At 32.1% G+C, this 21,757-nt stretch overlaps 1 long non-coding RNA gene across 1 annotated transcript in view; it reads right to left on the reverse strand.

Moving 5' to 3' along the window:
* Positions 1-21,154, reverse strand: part of LOC130944398 (uncharacterized) — a 37,287-nt gene extending 16,133 nt beyond the window's left edge. The window contains exons 1-3 of the long non-coding RNA XR_009072039.1: positions 21,000-21,154; positions 9,344-9,411; positions 2,401-2,519 (exon numbers count right to left, since the gene is read on the reverse strand). This is a non-coding gene — a long non-coding RNA (uncharacterized LOC130944398). The remainder of the gene's footprint in view (positions 1-2,400; positions 2,520-9,343; positions 9,412-20,999) is intronic.
* Between the last annotated feature and the right edge of the window lie 603 nt (positions 21,155-21,757).

A 21,757-nucleotide genomic window follows, 5' to 3' on the forward strand; every position in this document is an offset into this window, starting at 1 on the left:
ACTATTAAGGACAATTTAGTAAATTTATGAACTTCGGGGATTAACGGGGATGGGGCGGGGATCCCCGCTCGGATCCCCGCGCCTGTCTCGGAGAAATTTTGTCCCCCGTTCCCATCCTCACGGAAAAAATTTCCCACAGTCGGATCCCTATTTGGGACAGTCCACGCAGGGATCCCTGCGTCTCAGGGAGTTTTACCATCCCTAAGTGAAATGATATTTGATCTTTTGGGTTGTTGATAACTTTTGTCAAAAATAATTAAAAATTAATTTATTTTTTTATTAGTATTTTTTCGTTGATACTCTACCTTATTGTGTTGATTTTTTTTGGACTAAGACCTGGACCAACAAAAAGCCCATGTCCAAACAGAATCTCAAACCTCCCACAACAATCCTCATTGTGCGAGACGCGCTGCACTTTCCATCCTTTGCTTTTTGTTTCAAAAAAAAAATAAACATGCACGGCCCTTGTTATCGTATGGACCTCAAAAACATATATGTAGAAGTGATTTGTGATGACAGCTGCACTGGTGCGGCTGAACTGGGAGTTGGTGAAAAGACCTTGCAGCAGCTTTTTCAGATGAATCTGAACGCAACAAGGGTTTGTGCTGGTGTAATTGTGATTAGTCATCTGATTAGAATGTCAATTAACTTAATTAGGTTTTGGTGAGAATTGGGCTAAATAAGTTGTGGAAAAAACATGTGAAGGTAGGCCAATGGATGGGCTTCGAACTTCATATAGAGGTATCACTAAAAAATACACAGTGGTCTTGATTCCTAAGGTAAGACAACCACTAAAAAATACACAGTTTTAATTCAAAAAAAAAAAAAAACACAATAATACACAGGTATTCATCATTATACAACATCTCCAAAATATAACGTGAAATACCAAATCTTTCACAAAATATAAAAACCACTTTCTACTTAAAAAAGGAAAAATGACCCCAAATCATAGGTAACGAAAATGCTTCCATTTTGTGTAACAACAAATTTATATGTACCATGATTTGTGATTCCAATCAAAATTTAATATCCGTAAAAAATATAGCGTTTTCCCAAAATTATATCCGAAATTGGATTTATATTCAAATTTTTTATAACCAAGGCCTTTTCACATTTTTCAATTTAAATTTAAATTTAAAGTGAATAACAAAACAACACTTAAAGTGGGTTTGGATTTTCATTTGAAACAAATACCACTTTTTTAAATGGATCATTTCAAGATACAAAAGATATTTCATATTTAGATAATATTTTTTAAAAGCAGTTTATAAAAATAATTTTTTTAAAAGTTATAGTATTTATATTTGATAAATTAAATTAAAAATATTTTTTAATAAAAGTGAACAATAATAATTATATTTAATAAAATAATTTTTAAAATTTAAAAATAATATAAGACATAAACATAAGAGTTAAATATAAAAATTAATTAATATATAAAATTATATTAAATTTTTTTAGTTTTGATAAAGACATATCAAATTAATATCATTTAGTAAATACAAAGCGTGAAGCCGTGAACATCTCAAAAAATACCCTCCTGGCTCCTAGTACGCTCAAAAGAAAACCAAAGATTGTCTTTCTTGGTCCATTCATGTGTCCAGCAAGAGCCCATATCACCAAAAAATCGAATTTCTCTTAACATCCTCTATCTATAATCTTATATATTTTTTTTTATTTCTCAAAGTATTTTCTAGTCTGTCAGATTAAGGACTCCATGTAAAAAATGGGATTCGAAATCTCCAACACATACTTAATAATAAGACTAGTGATATCATCTTTTTTTTTTTGGACCGGAATCATCTTATGTTTTATTAATTACCAAAAAATATATGTTTTTTCTGGCCCAAACACAACAAAATAATTATCACATCATCAATAACTATTCTCTAGTTCTTTGCACGGACAAAATTTTGCTTTTCCACAGTGTATTTGACAAAACCGAATGTACAACAGTATACAAAGTGACCAACATTAAATTGATCACACGCATGTGTAATTAAAAAAGCCGCAACACTTATAATTCTACAAATATGGATACTTTTTGAATCTATAACTTAGAAAATCCGAACTGTTATAGGTATTTTAAGAGTGTTATAAAAATATTTTATTAAAAGTTATTAAAAATATTATTATATTATTGAAATATATCCTTTAAAGATAAAAGAACTAAATCCTAAATTTTTATTCACAATCATGGAATAAGTGGTCAAGGCAGTGAATATACAATTCTTCTGAATAGGAAGTGAGTAAAATGTAAAATTGAGGACTTTTTTAATATTCAAAACATAAAAAAGCAAGTCGCAGAGGGTGTTGGCATAGCAAAAATCAACTTTTAAGGGATTTTTAAATATGAATTATTTATTAATTTTTAATTATTGTGGTTCCGAAAGTTACCTAAAACGTTGATTTGGGCTTGAATGTAGGGTCCAGATCCCTTTATATGGCAGTGTCTGACTTGTTGATGCCAAAGTGTCGCCTGTCCGAGTTCCTCGTGAGGAAGTGGGGGGTGATACCTGCAAAATACTCCGATGCTCAGGGACAGACACAAGGGGGGCGAGTGGAGGCCTTGGCCCCAACTTTTTTTTAAAAAATTTATAGTAATAAGTTATTATGCATAATTTAATTTTTTTTAAAAAAAAGTTATTTAGTATTTAGTCTAGTATAAATAAAAGTTTAGTCTAATTTAAATATTAATGATTTCTAATATCTAAAAAGTAAGTAACAATATTAAAAAAATTTGGAAAAGATATTATTATTAATATTTTTTAATTAAATAAAAATTTTCAAATCTCATGAAGTGATGAATTCCTTTTCTTCTTGTGACTGTTTTTTTTTTATTTATTTGATATTAATTTTTTCTGTTTCAACTGCTACAACTAAGAGATCTTTTTCAACTATAAATATTGTGAAAAATAACTCAAAAACAAAATAAAAAATGAAATTTTACTAATTGTCTTTTAATTATATTGAAAAAAAAATTGATGAAAAATTTGACACAAATTCTATTATCGATAAATTTTAGGATACGAAAAATCGACCACTTCGTTAGTAAAAAGTACACACATATTTTTTGTACTTTAAAATATATTTTTTATCAGTATATTTTTGTAATACATCTTATATTATATAAATTTTTTACATAATTTTTAATATTATATGTGTTATTGCCCCCCCCCCCATAATAACATTTCTGGATCCGTCCCTGCGGTGATGCTTAAGTTAGCAAGAGTTTTAGACAGATTTTTAGTAGATTAGAATGTACCTTATACCTGAGGAATGTCAATGTATTTATAGTAGAGTTGATAACCACTTTTGTTGGAGTAGTTTCACCTTTATTGATGCATGACCATTCCGTTTATCTGTTACTTGTTTGGACAAGTAGAGCTGGGCTCCCTATATAACATCTGATCTCCTTAAAGAGGTCGGGTAGATGATGCAGGCCGACCCTCCGGAGTTGGGCCTTTTATCTTTATTAGGCCTAATTTTATGTTTTGGGTCAGGGTATGAATAGTGCCCCTGCTTGAGTCCTGGGCCTTTTATAGGTCGGGCTCAAACATTTTGAGGCTTCTGCTTAGATGTCGGGTGCTCCACCTTTTCAGAGGTCGAGAACTCGACGTGTTTCAAAATTTGAATTTTTGAACGTTCCCCCTCCCCTTTAAATGAAGAGTGAACGTTGCGCGACATTTCTCCTTGGGATCTGCACTCGTTTTAAAGAGAAGTGAAGGAGCCGTTCGTTCTTTGTTTCTTATAAAAGGTCTTTCCATTCTTCTTCTTTTCCTTTTTCACATTTCTAAAACCTTTCCATTCCCTCATTTCTTCATGAAAAGTCCTTCCTTTCTTGCTTTTCAATTACTTCTTGCTTTCAAGACTTCTCTTTCTTGGATTCTCCTAAAGGTCTTGCCTTGCTGGTGCGGAGAGGAACGTTCATGTTTTACTGCTGTTTGACGTGCCCCTCCTTCTTTTGCAATCTTCCTCGAGGTTGGTTTCTTTTACCTTCTTCCTGATGATCTTGCATTTCTGTTTACCAAAGATTGCTTTTGAATAATGGTGTTGATGTTAGTGTGTTGTGTTTGTCGATTCTTGGGGTTGCTTTAATTGTTATTGCATTGCTTGTTGTTGAAGTTGGTGTTTTGAGTTTAAAAGACTCTTTGTTATGGTTAATTGGTATCACCCTTTACTTATTTTTGGGGATTTTGGATTTTTGATTCTTTAGTAAAACAATGACTATTACCGTTTTGTTGCCTGTGTGTATTTGTAATTTTTCTAATGGTGTCGCTGCGATGTGACAATGTTGCATGGGAGGGACACCTTTTGGTTGTCCTTTAAAAAGAGTGTGGAAAAAGTGACTTTTTTTTATTTTGTTGACTTTGCTTGACTTCTTTTGGGCGAGGTCCGACCTCTTTTTAGTAACAATCTTTTTATTTTGCATCTATAGGTGTAGTCTTTATGTCACGCTCTGTCCTTACGAGTATGTCGAGAAAAGTTTCCTCTAGCCTCCGATCTTGGGTAGATACTACTGTCCTTTCTTGTGTCCCTGTGACTGATAGGGAGTATTGTGAGGAGTTCCATAGGCGCCTAAAAGCTTAAATGAGCATTATGTTGTAATCATCTTATGTGGCCCGTTAACATCTTAGCTAATTGAACCCCTAATCTTTTCAACTTCCCTAACTTGTTTTCTAATTAGAGAAAAAGCTTTGCACGATTATGGCGCGACCATCCTCCCCAACCCTTAACACTACTAGAAGGGCATTGATTATTGACAACCATTCCGATGCATAGCCGTTGGAAAAACAAGAGTACATCGCTAAATTATGCTAGTTTTGATTTTGTTCGAGGCTTATATTTATAATCGGTAGTTGTTTGGAAACTTTGGCATCATCTTGGTGCCAATCGGTAGTTGTTTGAGGCTTATATTATCAACGTAAAATTGTTGACAAACAAGCCGTCGGTAGGTATTTTTAATTAAAAATTAATTTTAATTAGGTAAATAATTTACCGGCCTAGCCGTCGTTAACATAAGCTAAACTTTTCTTATTTAAAAATAATTTATACTAACTTGTCAATGACTTAAATGTTGGTAAGCTTTAAAGTTTTTTTAAAAAAAATAAAATTTACGTTAATATATTACTGACGACCTTTTTGTCTATAAGTTAATATTTTTAAATTTATTTTTAATTATGAAAATTTAATTTCAACGTTCTAAATTTGAAAAATTAATTACCAAAGACTTGGTGGTTGGTAAAATAAAAATTAAAAAATTTGAATTTCGCGTGATGGTAGTATTACCGCCTATGAGGTTGTCGATAATGCTTATCTAATGAAACACAATGTTTAATAACGTCAGACTATATTTACAGACAATTTATCCGTGAAACACGTTTAATAACAGACTATATTTACAAACAACTTATCCATGGAAAAAAATGGAGGCTTTAATTAAAACGCCAACGTCTCTCTCTCTTTCTACCTTTGTTTTTGAGTTTCCTTTTTAAATTGGATTTACAATTACATTTAGATCACACAAACGTCAAATTATAATGTAATTGATTATTTAGATTTCTTTTTCAAATATTAATATTAATTATCGTCGAATTTTGTATTGATCATATCTCATAATAATCTTAAATTTATTTTAAGTGTTTTTTTGTTTTTCGTTATTGTTGAATATTGCGTCGAATATATCTGACGGTAATTGATATTTGAATTTTTTTGAGTTGTTTTCGTTAACATTACCATCGTATTTTTTTGTTGGTAACGACTACTCAAATTTGTCATTTTGCACATCATTTTTGTCGGATTAATCCAACGGTAATAACTATAACCATCGATTTCGCATATGAAATTCGACAGTAAATCTGACAGTAGTCAGCATTTTTCTTGCAATGAACCTTCCTTCTTCTCACTGTATGTGCCCCTTCTTTCTAGGTTTTCTCTCTCTTCAGAGTCCCAATCAAAATTCTATTATTGCCATTGTATTCATGGTGATTTTCTCTTCAATTTTGTTGGTTTACAATTTTTTATTAATCATATTTTTTCTACCGTTTTTAGTGTCCTTATTTTTTCTGACACTTTGACTTTGGGTCTAAGTGAATTCTAATTTTTTGTAGATTTCAGGGTCATTTGCAAGAGTTGTGTGCTGTTGTTTTTGCTATTATTGACGAATTTAGTAGGTTAATTTTCCCAATAAGTTAGTTTCTATTGGTATTAAACATTAATTGAAATCGAGAATTATGGATTAATACAAGTGAAACAAATTTATGCATTGAAAAATATTTTTTTTACAAATTATTGTATGTTTAGAATAGAAATTTAAGTTTTTAGGATAAAGTTGTAGGATGAGAGAGGCGAAATGATTCTGTAAGGAAGCTAATTCCTTCGCATCATAGTAATTCTTAGGAATGTTGTTTGTTTCGAAAACTTGTTCATTAACAAAAGTGCCCCACTAGTCAAATGAATATTGGGTTTGATTTGCCTCAGTCTTAATACCATCATTCTAACCGTGACAAACAATTTAGAATGAACACAACCATCAATCAACGGTTGTATACGGCGTATTATAAATTAAAAGATCATCAAACCTAGCTAGCTGCTTTTGGATAAATCTCTTATTCAACATTTTCCATATTACTAACACGAATTGCATTAAATATTATCTCATTATATTTCCTACAGTTATCTCCCAATTAATTTCTTTCAAGATAACTTCTCTTACATTAGCCTTTCTTAACCGACCTTTAAACCTATTGGCTATTAATGCAAAACAATTAATCTCGTCTACATTAACTTCCCCATATTTAGTCCATATGCAAGACCAAGGCTTGAACCCATGGCAGTAAAAGTGGTTGGTTATATCGCCAGCGCTTAAATATAGGAATGGATTCTCTTAATTAAAAAAAATTAAAAGTATAAAGTATAATTTTTAATTTTTTATTATTCTCTCATATTTATTTTTTGTCCTATTTATAAAATTAATAATAAAAAATTATATTTTATTCAAAAAAATTGAGAGAATTCAGTTTTCGTAAATACTTTGTGAGTCGATACTTATTAGATGGACATCTAGATACCGCTTTCCACAAAAAAAAAGATTTGGTGTTGAACACATACGCCACAAAAGTATTGACACCATAAAAGTACTTAGACTTTATTCTACCGTTAAGTGTTACTTTTATAGTACATTATTCACAAACGATAACTTAAAATTATCGTGCCACAAAATTCAAACAACTTAAGTATTAACAAAATTACAACTTATTAATTTTTTAAAAAAATTTTGACAGTATTTTTCTTAAATTAGAAGCATCCACCAAATAATATCCTAATTTCTTTTAGAATTAAAGCAACATAAACATCAGTGACATCAGAAATTCAAAACTTTTTAGAAAAATGATGGCAGAATATTTTCTTCAATTAGAGGTCTCAACCAAACAACATTTTCAATTTTCACAAAGTAAATAATATCAAACAAGCATTTAACTAAATACGGGGACAGACTTAAGGGGAGACCTTCCAAACAAAATTTAAACTCATATACTATTTTAATAGATGCATTGTATAGAGTAAAACTTAATAGTATAGTGATAGTAAAAAAAAATTAATATTTTTATGCATTAAAATTTAAATTTCTCTACATATATTTATATTATTTGTATTTTTTATTTGATTTAGAGTTTTTTTAACATTTTTTAAATATTAATTTTAATATATATAATCATATAAAAAATACTTTAATATTATTTATAATAATATTATTCTTTTTCTAATTTTATTTAGTTGTTTCTTTTTTATTATTTTTCTATTAATTTTTACTCTTATTATTATATAAAAATACTTTAATATATTTTAAATTCATATAACAAAATTGTTAGTTTAATTAATTTATATTATTTTATGTCATATCTTTTAATGATATAAAACATAAAAATATAACTCACTGTCACATAAATATTTAATAAAATAATGGATAATTTTATATTTTATTAGATATAAAACCATAAAAAAATTATAAAAACTGAAATAATTCTTTTATTTGACAAATATTTATTAATTTTTTAATTAAAAAACTAATTATAATTATATCTATTATCAAACATATAACATTATATTTGATTATACAAAATTTTAATTTTCGACCTCTCCACTCTTAAATTTTTAAATCCATCCATAATTAAACATACATATAATCATAACCACTCTAGTCTATATATACTCCTTTATTACTATCCACAATTTTTAATAAGCAAAAGGACAAGAGTAAAGTATTGTTTTTGTCCCCAACGTTTGGGGTAAATCTCAAAATTGTCCCTAACGTTTCAATCGTCCTATTTACGTCCCTAACGTTTTAAAATTGACTCAATGTTGTCCTACCGTTAGGGATCCGTTAATAAAATTAACGACGGGACAAAATTGAGACGATTTTAAAACGTTAGAGACGTAAATAGGACTAAAAATTAACGACGGGACAAATTGAGACGATTTAAAACGTTAGAGACGTAATAGGACTAAAACGTTGGGGACAAAACGATACATAGAAATAAATTTTAATTTTATTCTTCAATAATATCAATTTTTACTGTACATATATTCAATTATTTTTAATCATATTTACACTTAATCACCTTATTTTATTCTAAAAAATTTATTTTTTTAATTTTACACTTAAAGTAATGTATTTTTTTATAAATAAATAAATTTTACACTTTATCTAAATAAATAATGTAATGTGATTAGAATGAAAGTGTAAAATTATAAAAAAAATATAGTAATGTGATTAAGTAATGAAAGTAAAATTACATTATTTATTTAGAATGAAAGTATAAAATTTATTTATTTATAAAAAAATTATATTACTTTAAGCGTAAAATTATAAAAAAATTAATTTATTTAGAATGAAAATAAGGTGATTAATTGTAAATATGATTAAAAATAATAATACTATGTACAGTAAAATTTGATATTATTGAAGAGAAAATTAAAATTATTTCTATGTATCGTTTTTTGTCCTCAACGTTTTAGTCCTATTTACGTCCCTAACGTTTAAAAATCGTCTCAATTTTGTCCTGCCGTTAATTTTATTAACGGATCCCTAACGGCAGGACAACATTGAGTCAATTTAAAAACGTTAGGGACGTAAATAGGACGATTAAAACGTTAGGGACAATTTTGATATTTACCCCAAACGTTGGAGACAAAAATAATACTTTACTCAAAGGACAACAAGGAGACACTAGACATCCTTCGACCTCCTACTTCTTTCCTACAAATATACCTAGAGAAATTAAGTATATCATAAAGTAACAATACTTATAAAATTTAAATATAATTATAGAAAACCAACCTGAACTCCAAACAATATGGGAGACAGCTACACACTTTAAGTCGTCCACGAACAAATCTCCAATCGAACTAAAAGAAAACAGACAAACCCTAAATTTATATCACAATTTGGTAGCAACTCATGTTAATGCTCTAAGCACTTCCAACTAAGTCACCAAAAGATATAAGAGATTAATGCTCTGGTATAATTTATGTTATGGTGTATTATTTGGAATATAATGAAGTTGAAATTGATTTAATTTTAAAATAAACTTTAATTTTTTTTTCGAATGGAGATAAAAAATAAGTCTTTAAATTGATTTGTAAATTCATGAATTTTACATTATAATTACACCACTCTAAGAATAATTCATTAAAATAGGAGTTACAATATTCTTTTTTAATTATAAAATCAAATCATTATATTAATATTCAAATCTAAATTTATATTTTACATAATTTCAAACCCAATAATTTATTTTCAATTCATTCAAATCGAATCAATTCCAAAAATAATTTATTTTAAACGCTCTAAATAAACACATTTATAATCGCATGTTATATAAGATCTGGTGAAAATGCCACCCCTAATAACTGTCTTGAAGTATAAGAATTATGATGTCTTATATAGAAATCTAATCTTTCTCATCAAATTATATTTGTTACTTTTTTTTTGTAGTATTTTTTATTTAATAATTTGTTACTGATGAGTTTGGAAAACTCTAATTTAATTTTTGATGATGAACAAACATTATTGAAATAATTAATTACAAAATTATTAATTTGATTTTTATTTAACATACGTTAATTAATAATTTTGTGATGCAGGATTGTTACTGGGCCGAAAAGAAAAGAAAAATATATCAAGCTCAATTGTATCAAAAATATTCAGCCTTGGTATTAAGACTTTGTGATAATGTTGGCTGAAATCATATTTGGGCTAGAAATTGTTACTTAAGCCCAATTGGTTAAATCAATTCAGCATTGATTCAAAAATATTCAATGATGTATGGCTGAATTGATCATTATAATGTTGGGCCAAATTTAAATGTGCAAGCCCAAATTTATTGTTGGTAAATGACCAACTTGCTTGGACCGAAATCAAAAGGAGATGGGGCACACAATATTGCTTTATCCTTTTAACAAATAAAACCCATTTCTTTAATTATGCTGCACACTCCCAACGGACTCCACTCATACCATGTGATGGAATTCAAATCATCTCTTTGAAGTGGAGTTAATAAATGCATGGGAACTATGAGAGAGAAAGTGTGATTGATATGATGGTGATCATCAATGCTACACGCTACTCAATCAAAGGGAAGTAAAAGCAACCCATTTTAATTAATTTATTCAAACACACTTTATTGCTTTTCTTCATCCTCTCTCTTCTCTCTCATCCCTTTCTCTCTTCTCTTCGGTCATTAACCAGGAAGCCATGGAAGCTACTTGGAGCTACCGAAAGGAAGGGAAAGCAAGCCTAAAAACCATCGAGTTGATGGCACGAAAAAGAAAAAGAAAAGTATGCTGTGGCTGAGATTATCACCTAATGTGGTAAGATTTGGTGAGGTAATCTCGGATCCTTCATACTCAAAAAGAAGGAAGAAGATTCGGCCAGCAAGGGAGATTCTTGAAGCATGGCTTGTCTTTGATTCTGCTCAACCACCACAGGAAGTAGCTAGAGTGGCGAAGTGATGGTTGAGGCAGAGATTGAAGCAGATGAAGTCATCATCATCATGAAGCATCAAGGGCCAGAAATTCATCTTGGAAAGGAAGCCAAGGATGGAGCGCTCGGATTGATGAAGAGTGATGATCAAGAAAGGACTAGAGGTAATTGCATGTTAGATTTTGCATGGTTATCTCTTCTCTCTCTATGTGGCCGAACCAGTTCTGTTTCTTGAAGGAGGAAGAAGTTGGTTTGGGTGTTGGCTTCAAGTGTGGAGGCTTCCCTCTTCTTTAAAAAGAGAGAACAGCCACTGTTTGGAGCAAGGAGACAGTGTGAGAGTGCAAGGCACAGGATTCTCAGAGCTACCTGAGCTAACATATGTTCTTCTCCTTCAAAGTATTCTGTTTTGTATTTTTCTGTTTAATTTTGTCATGTCTTGAGTCTCATGGAAAAAGGCAAACAATGAGGTTTGTATGAAAAAAGCCATAGAGCGAAAAAAGGCAGAGAGTACAAAATTAAAAGAAAAAGCCATAGATGTCTTAGAGTTCCTTTGTACATCTGTGTTGTGTTTCATGATTCTGTGGGAATCCCCTTGTAAGTTGGGTTAGCACTTTACAGTTGAAAGCTTGGCAGTGACCAAGTCAAGTTCAGGATTGGGTTTAGAATTCTGGACTTGTCCCAGATAGGAAGGGTAGTTCCTAGGGAGAATTGGTGTATGTAATCAAAGTTGATTATAGTGAAATTCCATCATTGTTGTGATGGAGACTGGATGTAGGCTGCATTGCACTTAGCAGCTGAACCAGGATATATCTGGGTGTAATCTTCCTTCTCTCCTACTCCATTTCTGTTTCTACTGCACAGGAGCAAAATCCAAAAATGTCTCGTGCCAAGTGACGAGACAAAATGAAAAAGTCTCGTGGCTAGGGACGAGCTAAAAACAGAAAAGTCTCCTATAAGTCCAGCAAGTGTTAGCAAGCAAAAAAGGGGGCTAAGATTCAACCCCCCCTTCTCTTAGCCACTGAAACCATCAATTGGTATCAGAGCTTGGTCTCAAAGAGATCAAGCTTTGCAGCTTGGAGTAAAGATCCTCATGGCGGAAAACAGTGGCGCAAATGTGGTGTCTTACAATCTGACTGAAGGTCAATCAAGCAACAGACCTCCTCTTTTCAATGGGAAAAATTATACCTATTGGAAGGAGAGGATGAAGATATTTGTACAAGCAGTGGATTACAAACTTTGGAAGATTATCCTTGAAGGGCCTCAATTTTCAACTACCACAAGTGCTGAAGGAGTAGTCTCTCTCAAACCAGAAGCAAGATTGACCGAGGAAGATAGGAAGAAGGTAGAGTTAAATGCCAAGGCAGTAAACCTGCTCAACTGTGCTATCAGCTTTGAGGAATACCGACGAGTATCACGATGCACAACAGCAAAGGAAATCTGGGACAAGCTACAAATCACTCATGAAGGAACCACCATTGTAAAGAAAACTTGGACAGACATGTTGAACAGAGAATATGAAATGTTCGCAATGAAGGAAGGAGAGTCCATTGATGAACTGTTTGAACGGTTCAACTCCATCATTGTTGGCTTGGATGCTCTTGGAATTACACATTCAGAATTCGTGCTAGTGAGAAGAGTGTTGAGATGTCTTACAAAAGAGTGGGAAACAAAAGTTTTAATTATTTCTGAGAGTAGTAGCTTAGAATCCATGACACTTGATGATTTGAGAGGAAATCTTCTTACTTTTGAAAACTCCTATTTGAAAAAAGATTCAAAAAAGAAAGGAATTGCTTTTTCTTCTGTGACTAACCCTCTGGATGATGAATCCAGTGATAATTCTTCGGAAAATGAGTTTGTGTTGTTTGCAAAAAAATTCAGGAAAATGATGAAACTCAAAGGCAAAGGCAGCAGCTCAAGGAGGATGAAGAAGGACCTTAGCAAACTAATCTGTTACAATTGCAAGGAAATGGGGCATTTTAAATCTGATTGTCCCAAGTTAAAGAAGGAGGAAAAGCCAAAAAAGGGAAAGAAGAAGGGACTGATGGCTTCATTGAAAGATTTGGAAAATGACTCAGATGATGATGATGAAGAATCTGAGACTAAGTCACAGCCTTGTCTCATGGCAAATGATGTAGATCAGGTATTCTTTCAAAATCTTGACACTGAAGATCTTCATCTTATGATAGATCACCTCTCTGAAAAAATAAGATGTTTTTTGACTGATAATAAAGATCTTGAACAACAAAATTTCATACTTAAAGGTGAAAATGATTTTCTCAAAGAAAAACTAAGAGAGGCTGAAACTGCTTGTGATCTTGTGGAAGAAAATAAGCAGTTGAAAGCTCAACTTAGAAGCTGTGAAAGTGATCACTCGATAGTTGCGTATGTAAACTGTTTTAAGGAAAATGAAGAGTTGCTGGAGAAGGTTAAAAATCTTGAAAATGACTTAGCCAAATTTACTCTCAGTTCTGAAAATCTAAATCAAATCTTGGCTAGTCAAAAACCACTTTTTGATAAAGCTGGATTGGGATTTTATAAATCTGATAAGAAACTCTCTTTTAAAGATAAACCTTCTTCATCCAATGACACAAGGTTTCAAGATCCCACCTACTTTAACAAAATAGCAACTCCAAGGTTTTGTAGATTGTGTAACCGAAGTGGTCATTTTTCAATTCAATGTTTCTTTGGTGAAAGAATGATAGGTGATAAAGTTTACAAAGTTGTTTTTTATTACAATGATTTGGGATATAGGAGATGGTTTAACGTGAAAGGATCCAAGGAAATTTGGATACCTAAGGTCACTTGAGTTTATTTTGTAGGTATGCCTAGCATCCAAGAAGAAAGAAAATAAGTGGTACATGGATAGCGGATGCTCTAGGCATATGACCGGAAAGACAACCTTCTTCATAAAGCTTGATGAATATGATGGAGGACTTGTCACTTTCGGTGATGATGCAAAAGAAAAAATAGTGGCTGTTGGGAAAGTGGGTAAAAATCTCTCATCTTGTATAAATGATGTCCTTCTTGTACATGGCTTGAAACATAATTTACTTAGTGTTAGTCAATTATGTGATTTGAGTTTTGAAGTTATTTTTAAGAAGTTTGTTTGCTTAGTTGTTTGTGAGAAAACTGGGGATGTTCTTTTTGAAGCTAAAAGATGCAACAATGTGTATGGATTAACTCTTGAGGATTTAAAGAAACAAAATGTAACATGCTTTACCTTTCTTGAATTTGAAAAATGGCTTTGGCATAGAAAGTTGGGTCATGCTAGCATGTACCAAATTTCTAAGCTAGTTAAAAAGAATTTGGTTAGAGGAATTCCAAACATCAAGTTTGATAAGGATCTTACTTATGATGCTTGCCAATTGTGCAAACAAGTAAAATCCTCTTTTAAATCAAAAGATGGAATCTCAACCAAAAGGCCATTGGAGATGTTACATATTGATCTTTTTGGTCCTACTAGAACTCAAAGTTTAGGAGGTAAACACTATGGTCTTGTGGTGGTAGATGATTACTCAAGATTTGGTTGGGTACTTTTCCTTGCTCATAAGAATGATGCATTTTATGCTTTCTCCACCATTTGCAAGAAAATTCAAAATGAAAAAGGATTTGAAAATTGCCCATTTGAGAAGTGATCACAGAAGAGAATTTGAAAATCAAGACTTTGAAAAATTCTGTGATGACTTAGGAATTTCTCATAATTTTTCATGCCCTAGAACCCCCCAACAAAATGGGGTGGTTGAAAGAAGGAATCGAAGCCTTCAAGAAATGACTAGGGCCATGCTATGTGAGAATGAAATTCCTAAATTTTTATGGGCTGAAGCTGTGAACACAGCATGTTATATTTTGAATAGAACAATCATTAGAAAAGGGTTAAAGAAAACTCCTTATGAGCTATGGAAAGGAACCTCTCCAAATGTTAAGTACTTTCATGTTTTTGGATGCAAATGCTTTGTTCTTAATAATAAGGAAAACCTTGGAAAATTTGATCCAAAAATCCTATGAAGGAATGTTTGTTGGATATTCCACCACAAGCAAGGCCTATAGAGTTTATCTCAAAGAATATAGAACCATAGAGGAATCCATACATGTTGCTTTTTGTGATTCTAACTTAATTCCCAGTACTGTAAAGGATAATGATTCAGATTGTGAAGAACATGGAACAAGTAAAGAAATTCCCAAATCTGTGCAAAATGAAGAATCTGTCAGCCCAGTTTTGTCTCGTCAGATTGGAGGAGACATTTCCATTTTGTCTCCTGAGCAGGCACGAGCAACTGAAACAGTGAGACCACCAGAAGTTCATCAAAGCTCTACACCTGTCCGAAAGCCTAGGGAATGGAAGTCTATGAGGGGTTATCCTCATGACTTCATCATTGGTGATCCCTCTCAAGGAATAACAACAAGATCCTCCACCAAAAGGCAAACCGAACCTAGCAACTTTGCTCTCTTGTCACAAATGGAGCCCAACAATATCAAACAATATCTTGAAGATCCATCATGGGTCAAGGCCATGCAAGAGGAGCTTGCTCAATTTGACAAGAATGAGGTTTGGACATTAGTACCTCATCCGGATGGTAAGAAGGTAACGGGTACTAAGTGGGTATTCAAAAATAAACTTGGTGAGGATGGACAAGTTGTTCGTAACAAGGCTAGATTAGTGGCCCAAGGTTACGATCAAGAAGAGGGAATATATTTTGATGAGTCTTTTGCTCCGGTAGCTAGAATGGAAGCAATTAGGTTGCTTCTTGCCTATGCTGCCCATAAGGGTTTCAAAATGTTTCAAATGGATGTTAAATGTGCTTTCCTTAATGGCTTTATTGATAGAGAAGTGTATGTGGCCCAACCCCCCGGTTTTGAACATAAAGATTTTCCAAATCATGTTTTCAAACTTTCAAAGGCTCTTTATAGCCTTAGGCAAGCTCCAAGAGCTTGGTGTGAAAGGCTTAGTGCCTTCCTATTAGAAAATCATTTTCAAAGGGGAACCATCGACACTACTTTGTTCATTAAAGTTTCTAATGATGACATCCTTCTTGTTCAAGTTTATGTGGATGATATTGTGTTTGGATCAGCCAATGAGTCCTTGTGTGAAGAGTTTGGAAAACTCATGACTAGTGAGTTTGAAATGAGTTTAATGGGAGAGCTAACTTTCTTTCTTGGCCTCCAAAATTAAGCAAACTCCTAGTGGTATTTTTATTCACCAAGGCAAGTATGCAAAAGAATTGATAAAGAAATTTGGCTTAGAGAATTCCAAACCAATGGGAACACCAATGCATCCTAACACTAAACTTGAAAAGGATGATGATGGCCAAAATGTGGATGAGACACGTTATAGGGGAATGATTGGTTCATTAATGTATCTTACATCCTCTAGACCGGATATTGTTCAAAGTGTGGGTGCATGTTCAAGATTTTAATCTCACCCAAAAGAATCCCATTTATCGGCCGTTAAACGCATCATTAGATATATTAAGGGAACATGTGATTATGGCTTATGGTATCCAAAATCTGATGATTTTTGTGCAGTAGGGTTTTGTGATGCAGATTATGCGGGAGATAGAGTGGATAGAAGGAGCACCTCCGGCATGTGTTGCTTCCTTGGAAGTTCACTCAACATGTGGTCAAGCAAGAAACAAGCCACAGTGGCTCTATCCACAGCTGAAGCTGAATATATATCCACATCTGCTTGTTGTTTGCAATTAATTTGGTTAAAAACTCAATTGGAAGATTACAAATTAAAGATCAATAGTATACCCTTATTTTGTGATAACATGAGTGCAATAAATAGTTCAAAAAATCCTGTTTTGCACTCAAGAACAAAGCACATTGAAATTAAATATCATTTCATTAGAGAACATGTGCAAAAGAGAACTATTGATATTCAATTTGTAAAATCTGAAGATCAACTTGTGGATATTTTCACTAAGCCCTTATGTAAAGACAGATTCTGCACCTTAAGAAACAGTTTGGGAATGATAGAATTAAGTTCTGTTGAAAATTTGTGAACTTTTTGATTCTGTTTGGTTTTGTCTCGTAGGAAAGCAGGAGACAAATTTCAGGATGTGTTGAACGGGCCATGATACAGGGGGAGACTGAACTGAAGTTAATTATTTTGGGCCCCACCAAATCTCTTTGACATCACTCTGACCCGTTCCTCATTTTTTTTGGAAGTTGTCAAATCAAATCTTTATCCTTTTCTCATCCCTTAGGAACTATTTTCACTTGTCTTGAATTAGTATGGACTGCATTATTTTTTCCTCATTTTTTTTGCAGGGTCGCTCCTTGATGAAAAAAAAAAAGAAGGAGGCTGAATTGAAACTATTATGTTGCACTGTTTTGCAGACCTGTTTTGCTCTATTTTATGCTCTGATCTGGCTCTGTTTTGAGCACTTTGTGTTAGTGGATTAATTTCGAGTTGAACTTCGATTGTCATTTGCTCAAATGCATGTGTGCTTACTGGACCATTGTGTTTTGGTGAAAAACAAATATTCTGCTTCTTGTATGTTGTTTTCATTTATTTTGCAGTGCCCCTTGATGCCAAAAGGGGGAGAAATGGTGCTGAAAATTGAAATTGAGAAATAGTGCTGAAAATTGAAATCATGAAAACAGGGAACAAAAAATAAAATCTATGTGGATTTATGATTATCCATGTTATAAATTATGATTTGCTGATTGCTGATTTTATTGATATAATGCTTGTGATACATTTATTTTTCCAATATGGCTGCTGGTTGTTAATATGCATGTTTGGAAGCAATTGATTTATATTGATGAATAAGTTTTTGATTAGGAACATACTTCTGATTCATCTTGGTAAACATGCTTACTGAATACATTATTTTTTTGGCAGTTCTTTTAAGCATTAATATGGAAATAAAATTTTTGAAAGTTGATGTGATTAAAATGATCGTGCCATGTTTTTCTACCATAACTGTGTTGCTCTGATTTGTTGATTGGAAAATGTTTTTAAAACAGATTGAATAGCAACTTATTTTTCAAAGATATTTTGGTTGACTATTTTGTGAGATTGAGCAGAAAATCAGATTACTGATAACAAATGAGTTTTGGATATCATTCAAATCTGCTCATAAATAAAGCATTCAACATTTCAAAATTAATATGTTGAATAACATTGTTACTTCAAGTTTGATTTCAAAATTGTTACATGTTAATGCTTCCCTTGGTAAAATAAGCATACATCAAGGGGGAGCCATGTGACAATTAGAAAGGGGGAGAAATTCAAAATTCAAAGGGAGTATTCTTTACACAATTTTTAAATTTCTTTTCATTTCAATTTTAATAATGTTTGTCATCAAGGGGGAGATTGATGATTTTGGAAAACTCTAATTTAATTTTTGATGATGAACAAACATTATTGAAATAATTAATTACAAAATTATTAATTTGATTTTTATTTAACATACGTTAATTAATAATTTTGTGATGCAGGATTGTTACTGGGCCGAAAAGAAAAGAAAAATATATCAAACTCAATTGTATCAAAAATATTCAACCTTGGTATTAAGACTTTGTGATAATGTTGGCTGAAATCATATTTGGGCTAGAAATTGTTACTTAAGCCCAATTGGTTAAATCAATTCAGCATTGATTCAAAAATATTCAATGATGTATGGCTGAATTGATCATTATAATGTTGGGCCAAATTTAAATGTGCAAGCCCAAATTTATTGTTGGTAAATGACCAACTTGCTTGGACCGAAATCAAAAGGAGATGGGGCACACAATATTGCTTTATCCTTTTAACAAATAAAACCCATTTCTTTAATTATGCTGCACACTCCCAACAGACTCCACTCATACCATGTGAAGGAATTCAAATCTCTATGAAGTGGAGTTAATAAATGCATGGGAACTATGAGAGAGAAAGTGTGATTGACATGATGGTGATCATCAATGCTACACGTTACTCAATCAAAGGAAAGTAAAAGCAACCCATTTTAATTAATTTATTCAACCACACTTTATTGCTTTTCTTCATCCTCTCTCTTCTCTCTCATCCCTTTCTCTCTTCTCTTCGGTCATTAACCAGGAAGCCATGGAAGCTACTTGGAGCTATCGAAAGGAAGGGAAAGCAAGCCTAAAAACAATCGAGTTGATGGCACGAAAAAGAAAAAAAAAAGTATGCTGTGGCTGAGATTATCACCTAATGTGGTAAGATTTGGTGAGGTAATCTCGGATCCTTCATACTCAAAAAGAAGGAAGAAGATTCGGCCAGCAAGGGAGATTCTTGAAGCATGGCTTGTCTTTGATTCTGCTCAACCACAACAGGAAGTAGCTAGAGTGGCGAAGTGATGGTTGAGGCAGAGATTGAAGCAGATGAAGTCATCATCATCATGAAGCATCAAGGGCCAGAAATTCATCTTGGAGAGGAAGCCAAGGATGGAGCACTCGGATTGATGAAGAGTGATGATCAAGAAAGGACTAAAGGTAATTGCATGTTGGATTTTGCATGGTTATCTCTTCTCTCTCTATGTGGCTGAACCGGTTCTGTTTCTTGAAGGAGGAAGAAGTTGGTTTGGGTATTGGCTTCAAGTGTGGAGGCTTCCCTCTTCTTTAAAAAGAGAAAACAGCCACTGTTTGGAGCAAGGAGACAGTGTGAGAGTGCAAGGCACAGGGTTCTCAGAGCTACCTGAGCTAACATATGTTCTTCTCCTTCAAAGTATTCTGTTTTGTATTTTTCTGTTTAATTTTGTCATGTCTTGAGTCTCATGGAAAAAGGCAAATAGTGAGGTTTGTATGAAAAAAGCCATAGAGCGGAAAAATGCAGAGAGTGCAAAATTAAAAGAAAAAGCCATAGATGTCTTAGAGTTCCTTTGTACATCTGTGTTGTGTTTCATGATTCTGTGGGAATCCCCTTGTAAGTTGGGTTAGCACTTTACAGTTGAAAGCTTAGCAGTGACCAAGTCAAGTTCAGGATTGGGTTTAGAATTCTGGACTTGTCCCAGATAGGAAGGGTAGTTCTTAGGGAGAATTGGTGTATGTAATCAAAGTTGATTATAGTGAAATTCCATCATTGTTGTGATGGAGACTGGATGTAGGCTGCATTGCACTTAGCAGCTGAACCAGGATATATCTGGGTGTAATCTTCCTTCTCTCCTACTCCATTTCCGTTTCTACTGCACAGGAGCAAAATCCAAAAATGTCTCGTGCCAAGTGACGAGACAAAATGAAAAAGTCTCGTGGCTAGGGACGAGCTAAAAACAGAAAAGTCTCCTATAAATCCAGCAAGTGTTAGCAAACAAAAAAGGGGGCTAAGATTCAACCCCCCTTCTCTTAGCCACTGAAACCATCAGTTACTAATCAATAAATTATTAGATATATAAAAAGAAATTCGTATTTTCCAACACTTATTTAAGTAGACGAATGAATTAACCACTCTATCAATTCAAAATATTAATTTTTCACTCTTTTCTAGTTTTCTAATTAATTCTAGCGAATCATCATTGTCTTATCATCATTTGACAGAAGCCAATCCTTTCCGTGAAATTATTATATCCTTACGTAATTATACAAAGCCTCGAAATCTCATCCTCACAAGTTAAACTTTTAGCTTTATATATAATGTTTAATTCTAACTTCAATTTAAGCCTAATTGCTCTATAGTTTGACTATTAGTTACATACACCAATGATCTGGCTTCTAAGGCAGCAACTCTATTGGCAAATAAATTACTCTCTATAATCTAATTTTTCTAACTTTTATTCTTAGTTTCCTAAATTAATTAATTAATTTATTTTTAAAGTTACTTAATTATAATTTGATAAAATTTGTACTTTTCAAAAATTATAACAGTTTTGTTTGATAAAATTAAACAAAATGAAAGAGGCTTGCAGTAATAAGTATAAGATATAACAATAATGGTTGGTAAAATTACAAGAGTAAGAATAAATCTGGATATATAGACGAAGAAATAATTAAACACAACAATTCAAGAAATTAAATGAAAACAAAATAATGATAAAAACAATAATAAGAAAGATGAAAGAAGAGATACCGGTGGTGATGGGAGAAGGAAATGATGACCCTAGAAGCCCAAAAGCCAGTGTTCTTGGTTAAATCAGCATAATCAGTTGGAACTGAAAGAAAAAAGAATGCAACAGAAGCGATATTCTCGGAAAGCAAGACGAAAGGGACAAAGAAAAAATCTCGTGTTGCAATCTAATATAGACCTCAAACTATTTAAAGAACTGTACCTTGTGATGGCATAAATTGAATAGTCAACAGCTGAATTATTAAATTTTGTCAAAAGCGTAAAGGTTGATGAGTAGATATGTTGAAAACAGTAGCATGACTAAAATTCAATTATAATGTATGTATTAAATAATTTGTTTTTATTATTATATATATTATTTAAATAATAGATTAATAAAATAAGCTTTTTTATTAAATTTATAAATTTATTATATATTATAAATAAAAATTATAATATTAACAAGTTTTTTTTATAATTTAGTCTAAATAATTATTTTGACTATAAAATTATTAACAATATTAATAATTCACGCACAAATAAATAAATAAATAAATATATATATATATATAGATAATATAATATTAGAGATTTTCTTTTACTTTTTATCAGCATTCTAATGAACTAAGTGTTTATTATTTTTTTATTTTGGACTTAATGTCTTATGCGTGCTAGTTGAATGAATGTGATGTATCATTTAAATATTTGTGAAATTAATGATTAGTTGATAATATATTTATTAGCTCTCAATAATAAATCCGAGCTATACAATTATCGTGATT

The sequence above is a fragment of the Arachis stenosperma genome, chromosome 8, assembly GCF_014773155.1.
Source record: "Arachis stenosperma cultivar V10309 chromosome 8, arast.V10309.gnm1.PFL2, whole genome shotgun sequence".
NCBI classification, from domain to species: domain Eukaryota; kingdom Viridiplantae; phylum Streptophyta; class Magnoliopsida; order Fabales; family Fabaceae; genus Arachis; species Arachis stenosperma.